General features: G+C 49.1%; 1 protein-coding gene across 4 annotated transcripts in view; it reads right to left on the bottom strand.

Moving 5' to 3' along the window:
• The window catches only part of AGPAT4 (1-acylglycerol-3-phosphate O-acyltransferase 4), a 136,904-nt gene that overhangs the window by 61,143 nt on the left and 55,720 nt on the right, over positions 1 to 20,041 (bottom strand). The window contains exon 1 of one of the 4 annotated variants that reach the window (XM_069598875.1): positions 3,417 to 3,571. The exons of the other annotated variants lie outside the window; for them this stretch is intronic. The gene's annotated coding sequence lies outside the window, so the exon portion shown is untranslated. Of the gene's footprint in view, positions 1 to 3,416; positions 3,572 to 20,041 lie in introns of those variants that run through there. 4 annotated transcript variants of the gene reach the window in all.

The raw sequence follows: 20,041 nt of genomic DNA on the forward strand, positions 1-20,041 counted from the left end.
AGGCACCCTTCACCCATCCAGGGTGTCCATGGAGGAACAGTAGGGAACATGTCCTTCCACCCCTGCCAGGCAGTAAGCAAGGCAATAACCCCTTCTCCCCACTAATTCGGTGTCAGAGAAAGCCTGCTGAAATAGACTGAAATGATATCCAGAATCCCAAACCATAATGCCCCAAATATCCAGGATACAATGGAAACACTGATCAAGCAAGAGCCAGGGAAGTCTCAACCTTAATGAGAAAAGACAGTTGACACAGACCAGCCCTGAGACCGGTGTGTTCTGAACTGTGGTGTTGGAGAAGACTCTTGAGAGTCCCTTGGACTGCAAGGAGATCCAACCAGTCAATCCTAAAAGAAATCAGTTCCAAATATTCATTGCAAGGACTGATGCTGAAGCTGAAATGCCAATACTTTGGCCACCTGATGCTAAGAACTGACTCATTGGAAAAGACCCTGATGCTGGGAAAGATTGAAGGCAGGAGGAGAAGGGGACAAGGGGACGACAGAGGAGGAGATAGTTGGATGGCATCACCGACTCAATGGGCATGAGACTGAGCAAGCTCCAGAAGTTGGTGATGGACAGGGAGGCCTGGCGTGCTGCAGTCCATGGGGTCGCAAAGAGTCAGAAGTGACTGAGTGACTGAACTGAACTGAACTGGACACTGAGACAACACAGAAGTTGGAATTATCTAACAGGAATTTTAAAGAGGCCATCATAAAAATGCTTCAATAGCCATTAAGAACACACTTGAAGTAAATGAAGAGCAGAAAGTCTTGGCAAATAAACAGAAGATACAAAGTAGAACCAAATGGCAATTCTGGAACTGAAAAAGCAAAAACTAAGGGAAGAAACACAATTGATGGACTCAAAAGAGGAAAGAATCGGTGAACCTGAAGATGGAACAGAAAAAATTAGCCAATCTGAATAACAAAGCAAAGAGGCTGAAAGGATAGAGCAAGATAGCCCTTCTAGTTACTTGATGGGCTATTCCAAGGAATCCCATGGTTCCTAGAAAGTATAACACTATTATCCAGGCACTATTTCCAATACAGATGTGAATTTAAGAGTGTTATATTTTCTCCTGTGAAAAAGAGTGGGCATGCAATCAGCAATTCTACAAACCCTCTGGAAGTAAATTTGCTAGAAACCTCTCTTGCTGCCTTGAAAATAGCAATGGAATCAGTCACTGCAGAGGCAAGAGCACCTCTGACCTAGTGTACTGGTTTGTACCCTCCTGGCCTCTGGTGAGCACCAGGACCTCTCCCCTCCCCTAACAATGAAGCAAGTCTGAGGGAAACTAACCTCCCAGGTCACGGGATTGGTGTCCAGGCCTTTTTGGGGTACCAGCTGTCATTCAGGGCACCAGGTTATGCTATGAGATACTATAAAGCTGAGCCATGAGATGCTTACATGGTTGCATGCTCAGTTCAGTTCAGTTCAGTCTCTCAGTCGTGTCCAACTAGGGACAGAAATCCCTGAAATATGTTCAAATTCTGGTGGCATCGGGGCAAGGAGGGATGGAGAGAAATGATGATGAACAATCGAAATAATAAATGAATTAGTAAATACAAAGTGACATTTCCCTGCTTAAAAAAAAAAAAAAAGGTGGTTTAGTGTAAAGGGAATGCAGATGGGAGTCAGGGTTGATGGGGCAAGAGATGGAAAAAATCACAGGGAACGAGAGTGTGACCCATCGGCAGAGCGGGGAAAGTGTGGGAAGGGCTTCAGGGCGCGGTGGTGAACTCGTGAGCCACACTCCTCTGGGAGCGGGCAAACACAGCCGGCAGCTTGAGTGGGAGCTCACGACTAAGACACATGGATTCAGAGTCCTCCGAGCAGAGCCTTGAGGATCCGTATCTTTTGTGTTCTTAGAAGAGGCAGAACAAGGAGAACTGAGGGACAGACCGTTGCTGAGGCCTTCTTACCCTCCCCCAGTCGCAACCCTGCTGGCCTTGCTCAAAGCAAGGCTGGGTTGGGTTCCAATTCTAGTAAGAAAGACACTGTCAATTAGCTTAAAAAAGGTTTTTCTGAAAACCAACCTTACATTTAGGTCTTTTTAAAATATGAAATTAACTTCCAAGAAAAACACTGTGGTACTAAAAAGGAAAGCTATGCGATATTCAGATAGGTCTCGCAAGATGTTTCCACAGGGAATTAGCCCCCAACAGGTGTTTGCATGTCTGTCACCTCTGCAGTGTTGGCCATGTTCCCTTTTTATGCCTACCTTAAAGTCCTTTGTTCTTTTTTTCTTAATGTTTTACTTGAAGTAGAGTTGATTTACAATGCTGTGTTAGTTTCTGGTGTACAGCAAAAGTGATTCAGTTATTATTATTATTATTCATATATATTTTTCATATTCTTTTCCACTATTATTATAAGATACTGAATATAGTTGCCTGTGCTGTACAGTAGAATCTTGTTGTTTATTTTATATACAATAGTGTGTATCTGCTAATTCCAAATGCCTGATTTATCCCTCCCCCTTCCTTCCCCTCTGATAAACAGAAACCTGTTTTCTACGTCGGTGCATCTGTTTCTCTTTTGTAAATACGTTCACTTATAGTACTTTGCAGATTCCACATACAAGTGATATCATAAGGCATTTGTCTTTCTCTTTCTGACTTACTTTACTTAATGTGATAATCTCTAGGTTTGTCCACGTTGTTACAAATGGCATTATTTCATTTAAAGTCCTTTGTTCTTAACAGCTCAATGCAACACATACATACACACTCCAGATGATATTAACATCTGCAGATCTGCAGGCTTTTAGCCCCCACAACACTCAAAATTTAAGACAGAATCCAACAAGGAATAAACAACTCCTATCTCTGGAGATCAAATCTGCATTCACCTCAAAACAACAGGAACAACAACAAACAATGGGCTTGCAATGGTCAACTTGGAAAAAGTAACCATCATTCATCATTCAGATTTTCAAGATTCATAAGTACAGAAAAAATTTAGAAGAAATAGAAAATTAGACATGCTCTAAAGACTATTGAGCACTGGTGGATTTAAATAAAGAATCTTTCCCAAGTATTTACATTAGGCACAAAAATACTTAATCTGAATTCCATCAATTCACAATTGGTAACATTCAAACAGAAGTCTGGATGAAATGCTAGCTGCCCAACAGGAAAGAACCGTGAACAGTAAGATGGAGCCATGTAATCAGAACCACCGCTGTGAACGGAAGCAAAGAGGGTGAGTTCACATTGGAAGAAATCCCTGCAACTGTCACCATGACCTTGGGGGTCAGTTCCTGGAAAAACACATCACATCCAGCAAGGAAGACTGGCTCTGCCAAGGAAGCAGAAATGCAAACCAAAGAGGAAAGGCTGGGTCACCCGTAAATCAGCCTGAAATCTGGTCACAGCATGAGAAAGACTCCTCATCACAAGTGGAAACCTGACCTGGGAAATGGGTCTCCTCCTCCAGGGGACAGATAGATGCAGCGGGAAATCCCGGAGCCTGGCTCGAAGGTGATACACAGATCCTTCCTCTCCTGCTGGAACAGATCCGCGCGCTCACATCAATTTCTCCAACAGCCTGTGATACAGGATGTGCCACGGGGCTGCATAAAAGGCTTTTGTGAGCACTCCCTTGTGAGGAAAGTGCTGCCCAGCCGCTAGAAAGGGTTTTTGCAAATTTAACTATAAACTATGTTTATGATCGTAACAAAGGCAGGAAGAGGAGGAGGTTTCTGCTGTCTGCTGTTACTCATCTTGACAGCCTGCACCCAGCGTCACACACAGTGAGGCGCTGGGGCCAGAACAGGGGCCTCTGAAGGCACTGGCCAGGTAAGACCAAGGATAAGACTTTGAACTAGCCAGGGCACGAGGGTGCTGGGGCATCTGAGCAAGCCTGCGGCGGCAGAAACCAATCCCAGCCTCCGGTCTGCCTGAGCTGAGCTGAATTCCGGGGAAAGTCACTTCTTGGTCTACTCTGCGCTTCCCTATCTGTGCCCTGGAAGAAGTCCATCGGCATCATTTCTGGCCTCGCACGAGCTGCCAAGGGCGTGTTTAGTCCTCAGGGCCAGCAGTGATGTGCCTGGGGCCTGCACTCTGCCGGCGGCATCCCTCCTGGGGTAGTGCCTGCGAGAAGGACAACGTTTCACAGCGTCCTGTGCTGTGCTTCGGGTCAGAAAAGGATGCCCTTGCCACCTCCCAAGCCCATTCTGCTAGCTTTCCTTAGACGGAGCTGAGGAAAAGGCAACAAGACCTGACTTCCTTGAGGGCCCAGTCTTTCAGAACCTGCCTTCCAATGCAGGGGACACCGGTCTGGTCCCCGGTCAGGAAACTCAGATTCCATGTGCCACGGGGCAGAGAGGCCCTCGGGCCACAACCAGAGAAGCCCTCGTGCCTCAGTGAAGACCCAGGGCAGCCAAAACCCAGGCAGCAGACCCGCCAGGGCAGTTTTGTAAAAGAATCCACACACAGCTTGATGCCAACAAGTGCTTCCTTAGTAAGATTATAACCATCCTCTTTATATAATATTTTAAGTACTGATTTAAATCTCCCAAAGGGAAGATCTACAGGCTCCTCGTTTCTACAGACCTAAGCAACAATTGTAATACTCAACATTAGCTGAGTCCTGTGAGAAAGTTGGGTTAAAGCTCAGCATTCAGAAAATTAAGATCATGGCATCCGGTTCCATCACTTCATGGCAAATAGATGGGGAAACAGTGGAAACAGTGGTTGACTTTATTTTTGGGGGCTCCAAAATCACTGCAGATGGTGACTGCAGCCATGAAATTAAAAGACGCTTGCTCCTTGGAAGGAAAGTTATGGTCAACCTAGACAGCATATTGAAAAGCAGAGACATTACTTTGTCAACAAAGGTCCGTCTAGTCAAGGCTATGGTTTTTCCAGCGGTCATGTATGGATATGAGAGTTGGACTATAAAGAAAGCTGAGCACAGAAGAATTGATGCTTTTGAACTGTGGTGTTGGAGAAGACTCTTGAGAGTCCCTTGGACTGCAAGGAGATCCAACCTGTTCATCCTAAAGGAGATCAGTCCTGGGTGTTCATTGGAAGGACTGATGTTGAAGCTGAAACTCCAATACTTTGGCCACTTGATGCGAAGAGCTGACTCATTAGAAAAGACCCTGATGCTGGGAAAGATTGAAGGCAGGAGGAGAAGGGGACGACAGAGGATGAGCTGGCTGGATGGCATCACTGACTCAATGACATGAGTTTGGGTGAACTCCGGGAGTTGGAGATGTACAGGGAGGCCTGATGTGCTGTGGTTTATGGGGTCGCAAAGAACTGGACATGACTGAGCGACTGAACTGAACGGAACTGTCCTGAAACGCAACGGCACCCTAGCGGGAGACGGACAGTGTGCGTGGCAACAGGAAGGAGCCACGTGGTGGGAGAATGGGTCACACGGGGCGCGGGCAGTGCTGACTGTTACCTGGCCGCCGGGACGGGTCCATGTGGGCAGCATGGCCCCTGGCCGAGCACAGCCGGCATGGGCTGGACTGGAGATTTCTGGCTCTTTGATCCTCTTCCAGGGCTGAGCCATGTCTCGCAAGAGACCTTTATGTCCCGAACTGAGTAGCCTTCCAATCACTTCCTCCAGATAACTAAGATGCTCACAAATATGTGACTATTTGTGTACAATTTTCATCCCAGCAGCCAAGTTCTAAGAGCAGAAAGGAACAGATAAATTCCCGTTTCTCCCACTGGAGGCAGGATGAGCGGGAGAAATCAGGGAGGAAACCCAGCGCTAGCAGCCGCCTGGCTGGACCCTCTCATGCTGGCTGGACCCTCTCATCCTGGCTGGACCCTCTCATCGAGGCAGGAAGAGGCTCCACCCTAGGCGTGGATGCGGTCTGGAGGGTGGCAGGAAGCTTTCATCACAGGTCTCCACCTCAGCCCTCCCCCAGTGCACCCTCCATCTAACACCCGAGACAGTTCTGCAAACGCACGCAAGCCACAGAATGCCCCTGAATTCAATTCCGTCAGCAATTATCGGGCACCTTCTGTTGAGCACGGCCCAGGTGTTGTGCTCGCGGGGCTGGGTGCACGGTGATGAGGGGCCCCAGCTTCTGACCTCAAGTACCGGTGCCCCCACATCTCTCCTTATCTGCACTTCCCACCCCCAGCTCCACGCCTCCTGACTTCCAGGTGCCAGGACCACGTGCTCCTCGGGGACCTGACTCCTGTGTGTTCACATCCCCGTCCCTGTGTCTACTCATTCTCTCTGCTCGTCATCTTCGTCCCTCCCTTCCCCCCTCCCTCCTCCCAACCCTCTTCCCCACCTCCCTTCCCTCCTCTCTCCTCCCTTCCCTCCTCCCCTCTTCCCTGCCCTCTCTCCCTCCTCCCTCCCCTCCTCCTTCTCTCTTTTCCTCCTTCCTCCCTTTCTTCATCCTACATATACTCTGCCATCTTTCACGACTGACTGAAAGGCCATGAATCAGGCCAGAGCCGTGAGATGCCCAAAAGGAAACTGACAAGGAACTGATGACGGGAAAGCCTGAAGTCAAGGGAAGCACGCCGTGAAAACAGCACCTTCAGCAGGTGGAGGAGAGGATCCAACTCAGCTGGCCCTAGGGAGTCAGGGAGGAGGTGAAGACTCAGGTGGAATGCCCGAGGAACAGCATCTTAACAAAGAGAGCTGAGGGCATCTCTGGAGTTTTCACGAGTGCAGCCCAGCACAAGGGAGGGTAGGGTGGTACGAAGGCTACTTCACTGGCAAATGAAACAGCTGGAGGATACAGGGAGGCGTCTGAGAGCTGTCTGCCCCAGGGCAGGGGAGACTGGGGCCCTGGTGCCCCTCCTCCGCTCAGCTTTCCTCCCAGGCCCGGACAGCATCGCCCTGGCTCCCGAGATCTGCTCATTTACTCCCAGCCCAGCCCACACCCCCACCATGGAATCAGGGCTCTCCCTCCAACAGAGGCAGCACCAACACTGTCTCTGGTCCAGATGTGTCCCGGTCTCCTTTGTCAGACTATGAAGGAGCCTTGTCAGATCTGCAGTGATGCGAGCCCTCCGCAGCCTCGCGAGTTCGGCTTTAGTTCAATGTCATCTTTTGTTACTCTTCTGTAACCCCCACCCCCACCGCTCCCTGCCGTCGACAGGCCACGGAGCAAGAGGGAAGAAAATGGGTCTGAACCAGAACACAGAACAGCCTTCCATTTCTGGGGGCAGAGGAAGGTTGACACCCTTCGTAGAAGGATGCATGTAGAAAAGTTTTACCCGTGGACATAGATTTAACTTGTTTTTGTTTACTCCATCCAAGCTGAAGTGCATATGGAGTGGTTCAGTTCAATTCAGCCGCACAGTTGTGTCCGACTCTTTGTGACCCCATGGACTGCAGCATGCCAGGCTTCCCTGTCCATCACCAACTCCCAGAGCTTACTCAAACCCATGTCCATTGAGTCAGTGATGCCATCCAACCATCTCATCCTCTGTCGTCCCCTTCTCCTCCTGCCTTCAATCTTTCCCAGCATCAGGAAGAGTCAGCTTTTCACATCAGGTGGCCAAAGTATTGGGGTTTCAGCTTCAACATCAGTCCTTCCAGTGAACACCCAGGATTGATCTCCTTTAGGATGGACAAGTTGGATCTCCTTGCAGTCCAAGGGACTCTCAAGAGTCTTCTCCAACACCACAGTTCAAAAGCATCAATTCTTCTGTGCTCAGCTTTCTTTATAGTCCAACTCTCATATCCATACATGACCACTGGAAAAACCATAGCTTTGACTAGACGGACCTTTGTTGACAAAGTAATGTCTCTGCTTTTCAATATGCTGTCTAGGTTGGCCATAACTTTCCTTCCAAGGAGCAAGCGTCTTTTAATTTCATGGCTGCAATCACCATCTGCAATGATTTTGGAGCCCCCCAAAATAAAGTCAACCACTGTTTCCTCTGTCTCCAGTGTGCTGACACCCAAACCTACAGGCTAAGGCAGTGATCATCAAATAATTTAGATTGTTTAAGTTGAAAAATTAAATAGGCACCATTAGCATACACAAATTTTATACACATAAAATTTTGCTTTGTATAATTTATAAAAATATGCAATTTAAAAATCTTATCCATATATGCTATTGTTGTTGCTGTTGTTTAGTTGCTAAGTTGTGTCCAACTCTTTTGTGACCCCGTGGACTGTAGCCCGCTAGGCTTCTCTGTCCACGGGATTCTCCAGGCAAGAATACTGGAGTGGGTTGCCATTTCTTCTTCCAGGGAATCTCCTCGACCCAGGGATGGAGCCCACTCGTCTCCTGTACTGCAGGCAGATTCCTTACCACTGAGCCACGTGGGAAGCCCTCTATGTATGATAAATGGAATATAAATGAGAAGCTCTAAGGTTTTCTTTCTATAATCTATGGCTTGTCTTGTTTCCCCCACTGGGGAATACCCAGCCCACTTTGAAGAACACACCCAACTGTCTTATCAAGTTACAAGACACGAAAGTCAAACTTATAACCTAATTTGAAAGCCGTAACCCAAGTCACAAGTGCAATTTAATGCTTGCAAAAACAAACAGGCACCTTGGCTGAGAATTAATTTATTTATAAACCACTTCAACAGCTAAGACACCTTGCTCCAAGGCAAGCATCTGCTCATACAACCCAGTATCACAGTTGTATTCCTAAATCTGCTGTTTCTTTAACACGTCTTAACATGTCTATTTGAAGTTGTGAGTGATTAAGCTTTCTATTTAAAATACCAGGTCATTTTTTGGTAGGAACAATCACGCACTATGAGTGAAACATATATTTACATGTGTATACACACATATGGGGCTTCCCAGGTGGTGTAGTGGCAAAGAATCCACCTGCCCAGGCGGGAGATGCAGGAGACTCTGGTCCCAACCCTTCTGGGTTGAGAAGATCCCCTGGAGAAGGAAACGGCAACCCACTCCAGTATTCTTGCCTTGGGAAATTCCATGAACAGAGTGTGGCAGGCTACAGTCCATGGGGTTACAAAAGAGTTGGACATGCCTGAGTGAGCTCACACGTGCACACACACATATTTAAGATGCAGAAATGGACTGTTACTCATAATAAATGCTATAGCACAGTTACATTACTCTATTTTAAAACTTCTTTAAAAATCCAGGGCCCTTATCTATCACATCTCCTTTCAGTGGATCAGTTGCATGAGACCGGCTGTATATTCACTATGCTTCCAATTGCCAGGTGTATCAACTACTTAGCTGCGATATTTATCAATGAATTAGTCTGATAACACACTGATGTAATCATCAGTTCTCAAGGCCAGTATTTTTTCCCCTATGCAAACAAAGAAGTGTTGGCACAAAAGGCTAATTTTATAACAAGCTTTGTGCAGGAAAGGGGAGCAAAGTAAATGTCCCATTCTAGATAAAATCGTTCCACTAGGAATCAGGCTGGAGTGGAACACTGATTAGGAAGAAAAGACACTGGATCTGAACAAAGCTAGGAAGACAGCTTTCTGGATGCTTCCAAATGAGACATAGGCGTGTGCAAGCCACCGGAACAGACTTCCTGGGTCAGATGACTTCATTCCTGTTACTTCTTTGCACAAAACAGGGAGAGGAAGAAAAGACTTGTTGTTCTTTTAATAGCCAGAGAGGCTGTTACTAGGACAGACCTGAGCATTGCTTTACAGACAGGCTTCCACACTTGATCCATTCACCTCGGAGAACTTCCTCCAAGTTCGAAGGAAGGTTTCATTCTGGTTCTCCCAGGCAGACTGCTTTGGGGATTGGCCAAAGCAGTTCTGGACTTCAGAGTACTCAGAGAGATAAATGTAAACACCAGTTAAAAATACAAGGAAAACAGGGGGAAACAAACCCAGCAAGACTTCGTCTCCATCATCAAAGCTCCTCCACATGGGCCAGCCCAGCTGCACAGTCGCCAGCCCCACCTCACTCACTGACTTTAAGCAGGAAGGAGGGCTTCTGTGGCTTGGCCCTTAAACACAGATAAGGCCTTCAGTCTGTGTAAGCTCTCATTCCCTGTATTGCCGGTGAAACAACTGGGAGTAGGGGAAGCCAGGTGAGGTGGGAGGAGAGAGAAATACTATATTAATAATTTTCAGCACCCCTGCCAGTGCCAAAGAATGGCCTTCACTTAGCACTTGACACGCACAGTGGGTGGGAAAAAGACCCGGATCACAGAGTGACGACAGTTTTCTGGGACTGCTGTAAAACACCCCAAAAGTGTTAGTCGCTCAGCCGTGTGCGACTCTGTGCAACCCCATGGACTGTAACCCACCAGCCTCCTCTGTCCATGGGATTCTGCAGGCAAGAATACTGCAGTGGATTGCCATTCCCTTCTCCAGGGGATCTTCCCCACCCAGGGATCAAACCCAGGTCTCCCACATTGCAGGCAGATTCTTTACCAACTGAGCCATCAGGGAAGCTCTGAAGTTCCCCAAACTGGGGGCTTACAACCAGAAATACATCGGTTTTCACACACCAGTACTCTGTTCTTAAATACACGGTGTGGCCAGGGCTGCCTCTCCCGAGGCTTGGGGCACCCGCGCTCCTGGCTTCCGGTCTCAGTGTTTTCACAGCGCCTCCTCTGGGCCTGCTGCCTCGGCAGCTACTTGCGGTCGTTGCTCAGTCATTCAGTCGTGTCCGACTCTTTGCGACCCCCTCGACTGCAACATGCCAGGCCTCCCTGTCTTTCACCATGTCCCAGAATTTGCTCAAACTCATGTCCATTGAGTCGGTGATGCCATCCAACCATCTCATCCTCTGTCATCCTCTTCTCCTCCTGCCTTCAACCTTTCCCAGCATCAGGGTCTTTTCCAGTGAGTTGGCTCGTCACATCATGCCAGCGTGAGGAACTCCGCTCATGGCAAAGGTCATGAGGAAGGAGGCTTCGGGATATGCAAAGGCGGGATCGAGCCTCAGGAAACCCCCTGTTCCCGAACATCTACCCCCAAAACCAGAGTGCCTACTTTACTGTCTTATGCTCTCACCTATACCTCTGACTTTACGGGGGGCTGACCCCCCTCACCAGTTCTCTCCAGTTAATAAAAATTCCTGGGCATCACAAGAGTGTTTCAACATACAAACACCTCTGAAGGTTCTCTAGCCTGCCTGAGCGGGTTTGTCCAGCCACATGTGATTGTTTACAGCCTCCGAACCATGAGAGACACGAGATGCTTTAAAACTTTCTAAATACAGACCCTTTTGAGAAGTTAGAAAATTATTAATATAGTATAGTGGGTTGATTAGAAATTATATTAGTGAAGGGTTTTCATTTGTTGAGCCAATATTTGTTGCTAAATCTCCATATTCCCTACCCTTATAATGAATAGAGGAGAAATAAGTATTAACCTTTAAGATCAATCATGTTAAACCTTAGGCTAAGTAAATTCCTTTCTTGATTGTAACCCACTACACCCTCACCCTATAGGAATGCAACTTTATTTGGAGGGTGGCACTTGGTTTAAGAAAAAATCATCCCTGGAAAAAATAAGTTTTCTGGTTGACTAACCTTTATCAGAAAGGGCCATAAAATGTCAGCAAGCCTCATGGCCAGAAGATGATGTAAAACCCATAAGACCTTTGTATAATTTTATATGAAGCACCTGATTGTGACAAGGGTCAGGTCTGCTGACCCCCGTGTGACTCTGTATTCATCCCTATGTATAACAAAAAGTATATAAGCAAACCTGAAAAATAAAGAAATTGGATCAGTTTCTGGAAAGACTGATTCCCCTGTGTCATTTCTTTCTTGCTCCCCGTTTTTCTGGCTGAATCCCCATCTGGAACATGGGTACTAACCAAGCCTGCTAATTCTGCCTGGGCTTCTAAGATCGGACCGGGGAGGTCTCAGTGCCTCCTCTCCTTCGGGAGAACGGAAAGACGCCGGTGGCCTACGTAGGTGGTGATTGGTATTCCACGTAAACCAAGTTATTCGGCCTCTTTTTCTCCACTAATATTTCCTACTACACTATCTGTTTCTAATCTCTCTATATATCTGTAATTAAATAAGTTTTTTCCTACGACGCCGATTCCGTCTCCCCTTCGAATCACCCTGGATCCACCAGGGCTGGACCCTGGCAACATCAGGCGGCCCAAGTATTGGAGCTTCAGCTTCAACATCAGTCCTTCGAGTGAATATTCAGGGTTGATTCCCTTTAGGATGGACTGGTTTGATCTGCTTTCGTGGTCTCCCCTTTTACAAAGATACAGCCGTTAGCCACAGAGGACTGAGGCCCACCCACAGGACCGCATCTCAATTTGACGATGAGCAAAGACTCTGCTTCTGAATAAAACCCTGTTGACAGGTGGAGGGTAAGAATGTGTATGTCTTCTGGGGCGGGGGGGACCCTGGGGACCCAGGGACGCAGCTCTAGGCACTTTCTCTCGCCTCCACTGTCCTCAGTCACTGCGGTGATGAGTTGAATACACTCTATGAAGGTCCTGGGGCGAGGCCTGAACATCACATCACTCCTGGGCCCAGGAATGGGGAGCCCCTGCCAGCACGCAGGAGGCTTTCCCACAAATACACAAACACTCACACATACACTGCACGAAGGGCCCATCTTATATTCCTCTTTTCTAACCCCTTTCCTAGCTAATTCTTTTTGTTGTCTGGGCTTTTATTTTGTTTGGGGTTCCCCCCCCCCCAGTTAATAAAATACATGCTATAAAGGCAATTTTAAAAACTCATCTTTAATTCTAATGCCTTAAAGCAGCACTCCGATCAACTTATAGTCTGTATTTATAAAATTGGTATTACATGGCACCGTTTTGCCTCATGCTATTTTTACATAATATCATACTTAGGGTGCAACATGGTTCAAGGAAATAATGACCCAGCTGGGTATCTTCCTATAAAAGATTATGTGTGAACAGATCTTTAAAAAAAAAAAATTAACAGCTTCTCAAGGCACATTTCAAACAGAGCTGCTCAGGGTAAGACAAAAATAAACCTTGAAGGAAATGGATGGTTTACAAGGCTTGGAATTTCTGGAGATGGCTATGTGGGTGCATCCGTGGACCAAGCCATGCTGGGCACCACTGGACACCAGTGTCCTCCAGGCCCTGGGTGGAGGGCACCCGGCTCCCGCCTCCTGACTCAGCAAGGTCGTGATGACACGTGGTAGGTCCCACAGCTGAACAAACCGGCTCCCTGAACAAACCGGTGCAGATAAACCAGTGCTGCCCCTAGGCGATGCTGGAATATGCTTTTTCCTCAGCCCAGACCACCTTTCCCCTTCTTCCCAACATATCACACCTCCCACTCATTCAGTAACTCCTGATAGGATGCTGCTTTGGTGGACCAGCCTCCATCCCTCCCCAGGATGGACTTGCTCCACGTTCCCTGCGTGCCTCTAGCCTGGCCTCAGTCTGGCTGCTCTGTGGTGGCTGGCTCACATGCTTTCCCCAATAGCCTGGACCCCTCTGAAGGCAGCGGCTACATCCCTTTCACCTCTGAGCTCCAGGTGCTGGCCCAGGATCAGATCCCCAGGATGAACCCAAATACACGCTTGTTAAGGAAGTGACAGACACCCTGCACAGCCCCCTGGGGCTGAGACAGGGCGTGGACATGCGCAGGGCTGATCCAAACAGACATTTGCTTCACAGCAACCGTGGGTGATAAAATAAAAACTCTTACGCACAGTTTTCTTTGTTTTTCAAAATGTAGGAGAAAACTGGGACTTCCCTGGTGGGCCGGTGGTTAAGAATCGACCTGCCAAGGCAGGGAACTTGGGTTCGATCTTTGGTCTGGGAAGATTCCACATGCTGTGGAATCCAGGAACCCAGGCACCACCACTGCCGAAGCCCACGGGCTCCAGAGCCCTTGCTCAGCAGCCAGAGAAGCTGGAGCGCCGCGGCTGGGGAGCAGCCCCGCCCGCCGCAACTAGAGAAACAAAGAGCCAGTGCAGCCAAAGATGCATTTCTAAAAAGGTAGTGGGAGAACAGATTTGGGAATCTCAGCTCTCTGACTTCCTGTGTGACCTCAGACAAGTCACCTGACCTCTCTGAGCCTCAGACCACTGATCCATGAAATGGCCTCTCTCTGCTCAGTCGCTCAGTCGTGTCCGACTCTTTGCAGCCCCAGGGACTGTAGCCCACCAGGCTCTTCTGTCCATGGGATTCTCCAGGCAAGATTTCCCGAGTGGGTTGGCATGACAGGGCATCCCTGATAGCTCAATTGGTAAAGAATCCGCCTGCAATGCAGCAGACCCGGGCTCAATCCCTGGGTTGGGAAGATCTCCTGGAGAGGGGAAAGGTTACCCTCTTCAGTATTTTGGCCTGGAGAATTCCATGGACTGTATAGTCCATGGGGTCACAAAGAGTCGGACACAACTGAGTGACTTTCACTTGGCGTGTAATGGGAGACTGCCTATTCAGGGTGGCTATGTGTTTAAACAAGGTAAGGACATGAAAGGTCTAGTGTGAGGCCTAACACACACTGCACACCACAGACTGCAATGATTACACGGATCAGCAATGGAAATAGCTATGTGTCATGACTTCACAATCTCCATCGCCCTGTGGAACGTCACCTACTACAATCACCAGTGGATACGAGGCCTCTACTCCGGAGCCTGGCTCCTCCACCCTGGAGCCTGGCTCCTCCACCACCAGGCCATGCTGAGTGGTGCTGCAGAGAGGTTTGCGCTCAGATGGCCCCAGTCTCAGCTCCTCCACTTCCTGTGTGACCCTGGGCAACTTGCTTAACCTCTCTGTGCCTAGAACTCAAAACAGGAGTTAGAACGGCTGCTGCTGCTGCTGCTAAGTCGCTTCAGTCATGTCCGACTCTGTGCAACCCCATAGTCGGCAGCCCACCAGGCTCCGCCTTCCCTGGGATTCTCCAGGCAAAAACACTGGAGTGGGTTGCCATTTCCTTCTCCGATGCATGGAAGTGAAAAGTGAAAGTGAAGTTGCTCAGTCATGTCTGACTCTTTGCAACCTCATGGACTGCAGCCTTCCAGGCTCCTCTGCCCATGGGATTTTCCGGGCAAGAGTACTGGAGTGGGGTGCCATTGCCTTCTCCGGTTAGAACAGCAAGTGCCCGCTAAGTGTTGGCTGGCTGGAAGTCTACGGAATAAAACAGCAGAACTGAGAAGCCTGACCCCGCTTAGCTTATACACACTGATTCTCTTCTTTTTCTCCTACCTGTTATTCTGGCGCCATTTAAGTGCAGACACGCGAGCTCTTTGACTCTATAACACACTGTAAATAAGATCTACCTTAAGTCCATTTCTGGATTATGTCTGCTACTTCCGTTCAGAATGCTGAGTTGCTAACCAGGTATGGTTTTTCCTTCATTTGGTTGGTTGGTTGGTTGCTGTGCTACTCGAAAAGCCTCAAAGTGAGGACAGAAGGAATCAAGGTCCGTTTTGCCCAAACATGGGGCAAACAGGATGGTCTGGGTTTGTTCCTCACAACGACTTAGCCAAGGTGCCCTTGCATGAAATGATTATGAGACTTTCAGACAAGCAGACCGCAAGCTCCCTGGGGGCAGGCTCGTAGCTGTCTTTCTCACCACCAGGTGCCTAGTACCCAGCACAGCGCCCGGCACACAGCAGGTGCTCAATGTTTGCTGAATGAATCACCAGGAAACCACTTAGAGCAAGATCTCTGCTGCTTGATGCGGTGGCCTCTTATTTCAGTTACGGAGACCGCTGCCAAGGCCTGGGGTCTCCAGGGAGATACACACACACTCTTCTGGGCTCTTCATCAGCCCCTGAGGGCACGGACTAGCTGGCGCCTGTAGAAGCTGCCGAACTTCCCAGGCCCGGCCGTCAGAGCTATAACCCCAGATGACGCGGAGCTTGCTTGTGAGAGCCGTGAGGGCGTGGAGACCGACACAGACAGGAGAAGGAAATGGTACGAGCACAGGAGAGAGAGTGAAGCGAGCAAAGGACTGTCCCGGGAGAGGAATCCGAGTGCCCTCTGCTCGGCCCAGGGAGAGCCCTTCACCTCTGGGTCAGAACCACAGAGTCAGCAGGAGTCCACGGTTCAGCAGAATCAGCGACGGGAAGGGTCAGGACCTGGGCTCTGGGGCCAACATAGCAAAGACCTTTCCTGACATCTTGCAGGTGATAAACTATTGCCCCAAGTGAAAGAGCCAAACCTGCTCCGGACGGGAAAGAGTGAAGAAACCGCTTGGACGAAAATAAGCGGGGCAGTCCTGCCATTCATCAGGCTGGGAAGAGACATGGAGCAAGCCAGCTGCCAAGTGAATAGCACGTGTTATTTCTCCCAAGGTCACCGTGGAAAATGCCACAGCACCCTCTCTTTGATGGATCACCTTTTATCAAAGACACTCCAGTCTGGCCCTGTTCTCTCATGTAAGACGGGGTGGGGGGGCACCCAATTGTGGCCCCCGCCTCATGACACACACAGGAATGTGTCTAAGCCCTGCTTCTCCTGGCCTTACTCAGAAATAGAAACCTCAGGGGGCTGACCCTCCTTCCCTTAGACAGCCCCCCACTCTGCCTCAAGATCTCCGGCTATGATCCTACCCCACCCTGCCCCCAGGATCCACCCTGATGCTATAAATACCCACTGGGTCAAAGGGGAGTACCACTTCCCCAGGGCCTGCTCCTAGGGATCCACGTGCCTCCAAGAAATCTCCTACCAAAAGGATCAGTAACAACTCCCGTCTAGAGGAAATCCAGGAACAGATCGTGGGGGGCTCCTGGGCGTGTTCGCTCATCTGGAGCACCTCCTTCCTGTCCTGCCCCTCCCCCCCATCCCCCTCCCATCCCTGGCCCTGGTCCCTCTGCCCCCTAACAGCTGCTGCTCCCAGCTACACCCCCACCAACTCATCTCAAAGCAAGGAAACTAAGATGTGCCCAAGAATCTGGAACTCAAACCAAGACATTTTAAAAAAACAATTCTTATCCTGATTCAGGAGGGGCTGTGGTAGGAGGCAGGTTCTTCAATTCTAGGGAGAGACAAAAGAAAGGAAAACAGCCAAGTTCACAGTATGGGTGATGGCACTGTGTTAAAGCGAACTGGGCCAGGTACTTGCCTGGTGGTCCAGTGGTTAAGACGCCACACTCACAATCCGGAGGGCACAGGTCTGATCCCTGGTTTGGGGAGCTAATCCCATAGGCTGAACAGTGGGGCCTAAAAGCAGCAAACTTTTTTTAAAAAGGAAAAAATTAAGGCTTCCTTGGTGGCTCGGTGGTAAAGAATCTGCCTGCCAATGCAGGAGACACAGGTTCGGTCCCTGGTCCAGGAAGATCCCACACGCTGCAGACCGACTAAGCCCGCGTGCCACAGGTTTTGATCCAGGGCTCGAAAGCCTGTGAGTTGCAGCTAAGAACTCGTGCTCTGCAACAAGAGAGGCCACCTTGATGAGAAGCCCTCCACCACAACTAGATAGCAGCCCCCGCTCAGCGCAGCGAGAAGAGACCACGCAGCAACGAAGACCCAGAACAGCCAAAAACAAATAAATTAAATTATTTTAACAAGAAAAAATAAAGCACACCAGACCGGCTCCAGGGACCAGCCTGGCACCCAGGAGAATCAGACTGATCGTATGACCAAAGTTGTTGCAGTGGGGGAACAGCCCCAAGAACCCGAGGTTCATCACCCCACAAGAGGGACGTCACCCTAAAAGTGGGACAAGGAAGCATCTTCAGTGAAGCCTGGTTCCCCCCAGGGTTCCGGGGAGGGCGCCTATCCATCTGAGATACTGAGCCCCGCCCTCAGGTCACAGCTGGGAAGGGACTGCTACATACTGGGGTCCACTATTGTTAACTAGGAAGGAACTCTGAGCAGTGTTATAGTTGGAGAAACAGAGCTTGCGTCTCTCCTCATGCTCAGCCACCGTCTGCTGCAAATCAACCAGCCAATACCCTTCAAGGAGAGGGGGTGGGAACGCAGAAGGGAGATGCAAAGAAGAGAGGTAACCATCTTCCCAAGTGCAAAAAGAAAAAGAAAACACCCAAACTCTTTATTAGAAAAATATTGGAATTTGGTCAATTCCACTCCCTCCCCTTAATTCAAATGTAGTTCATTTTTTGAAAGTACCCAACCAAGTAAACTGCCATTATGAGAAGAAAGAAGATAGCCTTACCTGTCCCCCCTCCACCCTCTCCTCTGCAATTCTGCTTCCCTCCGCCAACACAAATTTCAGTTTTCATCCTAAACTGATGTGCGTTAAACAGCTCACGAAGCACTTTCATACGCAGCATGTCATTCTGTTTCTTTGACCAGCCACTGTGATCCATCCTGCTGCTGAACTCAGAGGGTTTGTGGGGCTCACCCAAGGCGACAGCCTACAAGCAGGAGGGCAGGATATTCTTGCTTCATCTCTGCACCCCAGACCCTGACCCCTCCTCAGCGTCATCAGCCCTTGGCAGTCAGAGGCACCTAGCGGAGTCGTGCATCGAACGGCTGTGAAATCCAGGAGCATCACGCTCCAGAAAAAGTAAGAGACAGGCTCAAGGCACAGAGGAGGGGAGCTACAGCATGGAATTTGAAGCCAGGCACTGGGGCTGGTGTGTGGGTGGGGTGTCTCGATGGCAGTTCTGTGTCTCCAGCCCTTCATGGAACATTAAGGTCAGCTGTCATCCTCCACTCTCCCCGTCCCCCCCTCCCACCCCTTTTAAAACCTCTGCCATTAATAGGTTCTCCTAATTCTTCTCTCCTTTTTTTAAAACACACAGAGTCAAGGGGGGAAGGAAAGCGAGCCAGCTGGTCTTGGCCACCTTTCCCTAGAGACTAAAGGGCACATTCTGTACAGGGGAAGGTAATATACAGTTCTGTGTGGCAGCCCGCTTCTTGTAACTTCCTTCCGTCTCCTCACCTTGCAGAGGTCGGCTCCATACCCCACCCACAACCCCCACCATTCAGTATGCTAAGCCAGTCTATCTCAGCCTCTCAGGCTTAGGGGCCTACAAAGCTAGGGGAAAAGGAACTGAAACAGCCCTCCCAAAGCAGCCATCCAAGTCAAACAAACTCTTAAACTGTTGCTCCTCATGGCAGCCCTGGCCACTAGACTAAGATTCTCTGCCCGTGTGGCATGCTGGAAACCGACTCTATTTGTCACTTACGTCAGTGGCCTTTCGCATGCCACAACTGGTGACTACTTTGGACTCACCTAGTGCACCACCAAACTCTTGACAAACATTAAAAAAAAAAAAAAAAAGACGCATACAGATGCAGCTGCATTAGTAAAAAGCGAGCAGGTAACGGAGGGGTCTTGAATGTCTAGGAAACAATTTATCTGCTGTTTTTCTTTAAGAAGTCAGCTGTGAGAACGGTGAATGCGGCTGATTTTCTAAGCTTTAGAGTGATTCGCTAATCACCTGGAGAGGATGATTCATCCTAACCTGAGAGGAGAGTTGACAGCAAACAGAGAGGGCCTGATCACCTCTATTCTGAGCTGTTCAATAGCCCACGAACTATAGCCTCTGATGAGGCTTCCCAAACAGGCTCTCTCTTACACGTCTTTGGTTGTTGCTGCAAAACACTCCAAGGATCTGTCAACTACAGAGGACAAGTTCAGAGAGAGAGAGAGAACAGCTTTATATCTAAGACATGCTGGGGTACCAGGAATGGAGATGCTGGAGAAGACGGGGGGCGGGGGGTGGGATTCCTCACCCCAGTCCAGGAGGCATCACCCTCTCCTACCGCCACCACACTCTCCCTTCCCAAAAGCTAGACCTGCTCCTCCAGAGAGAGGGCCCCCTTCCCTTTTCAGGTGACTTCTGTATCTGCTCAATCCAAACCCGTGGGAGCTCTCCTCTGGGACAGCAGGCAAACAGCATGGGGGGATATCCTGGGATGGGAGGGACCTGGCCATGTACTTCTGACCCTGTTGTGAAATTAGACTGTTGGCCATTCACGGCACCCTGGGTGAGGAAACACCAGTGGTCTTGGATGGTTACGTTTCATTTGGAATCATGCTAAATAATTATTTGTCATGTTGAGAAATCCACCTTGCCTTCTGAATGTGCTCCCCATCTTAATCTCCATCAGAAGATCTCACGTGCTGCATCTAAGACCCGCCCAGCGCAGCCAAACACATAAATTAAATAAATAATGAATGTTTTATAAAGAATATTGACTTGGCATGTCTCCGCTACCTCCCAAAAGCAAAGCAGAGACTCTTAGG

This window comes from Ovis canadensis, chromosome 8, assembly GCF_042477335.2.
Source record: "Ovis canadensis isolate MfBH-ARS-UI-01 breed Bighorn chromosome 8, ARS-UI_OviCan_v2, whole genome shotgun sequence".
Classification (NCBI taxonomy): Eukaryota; Metazoa; Chordata; class Mammalia; order Artiodactyla; family Bovidae; genus Ovis; species Ovis canadensis.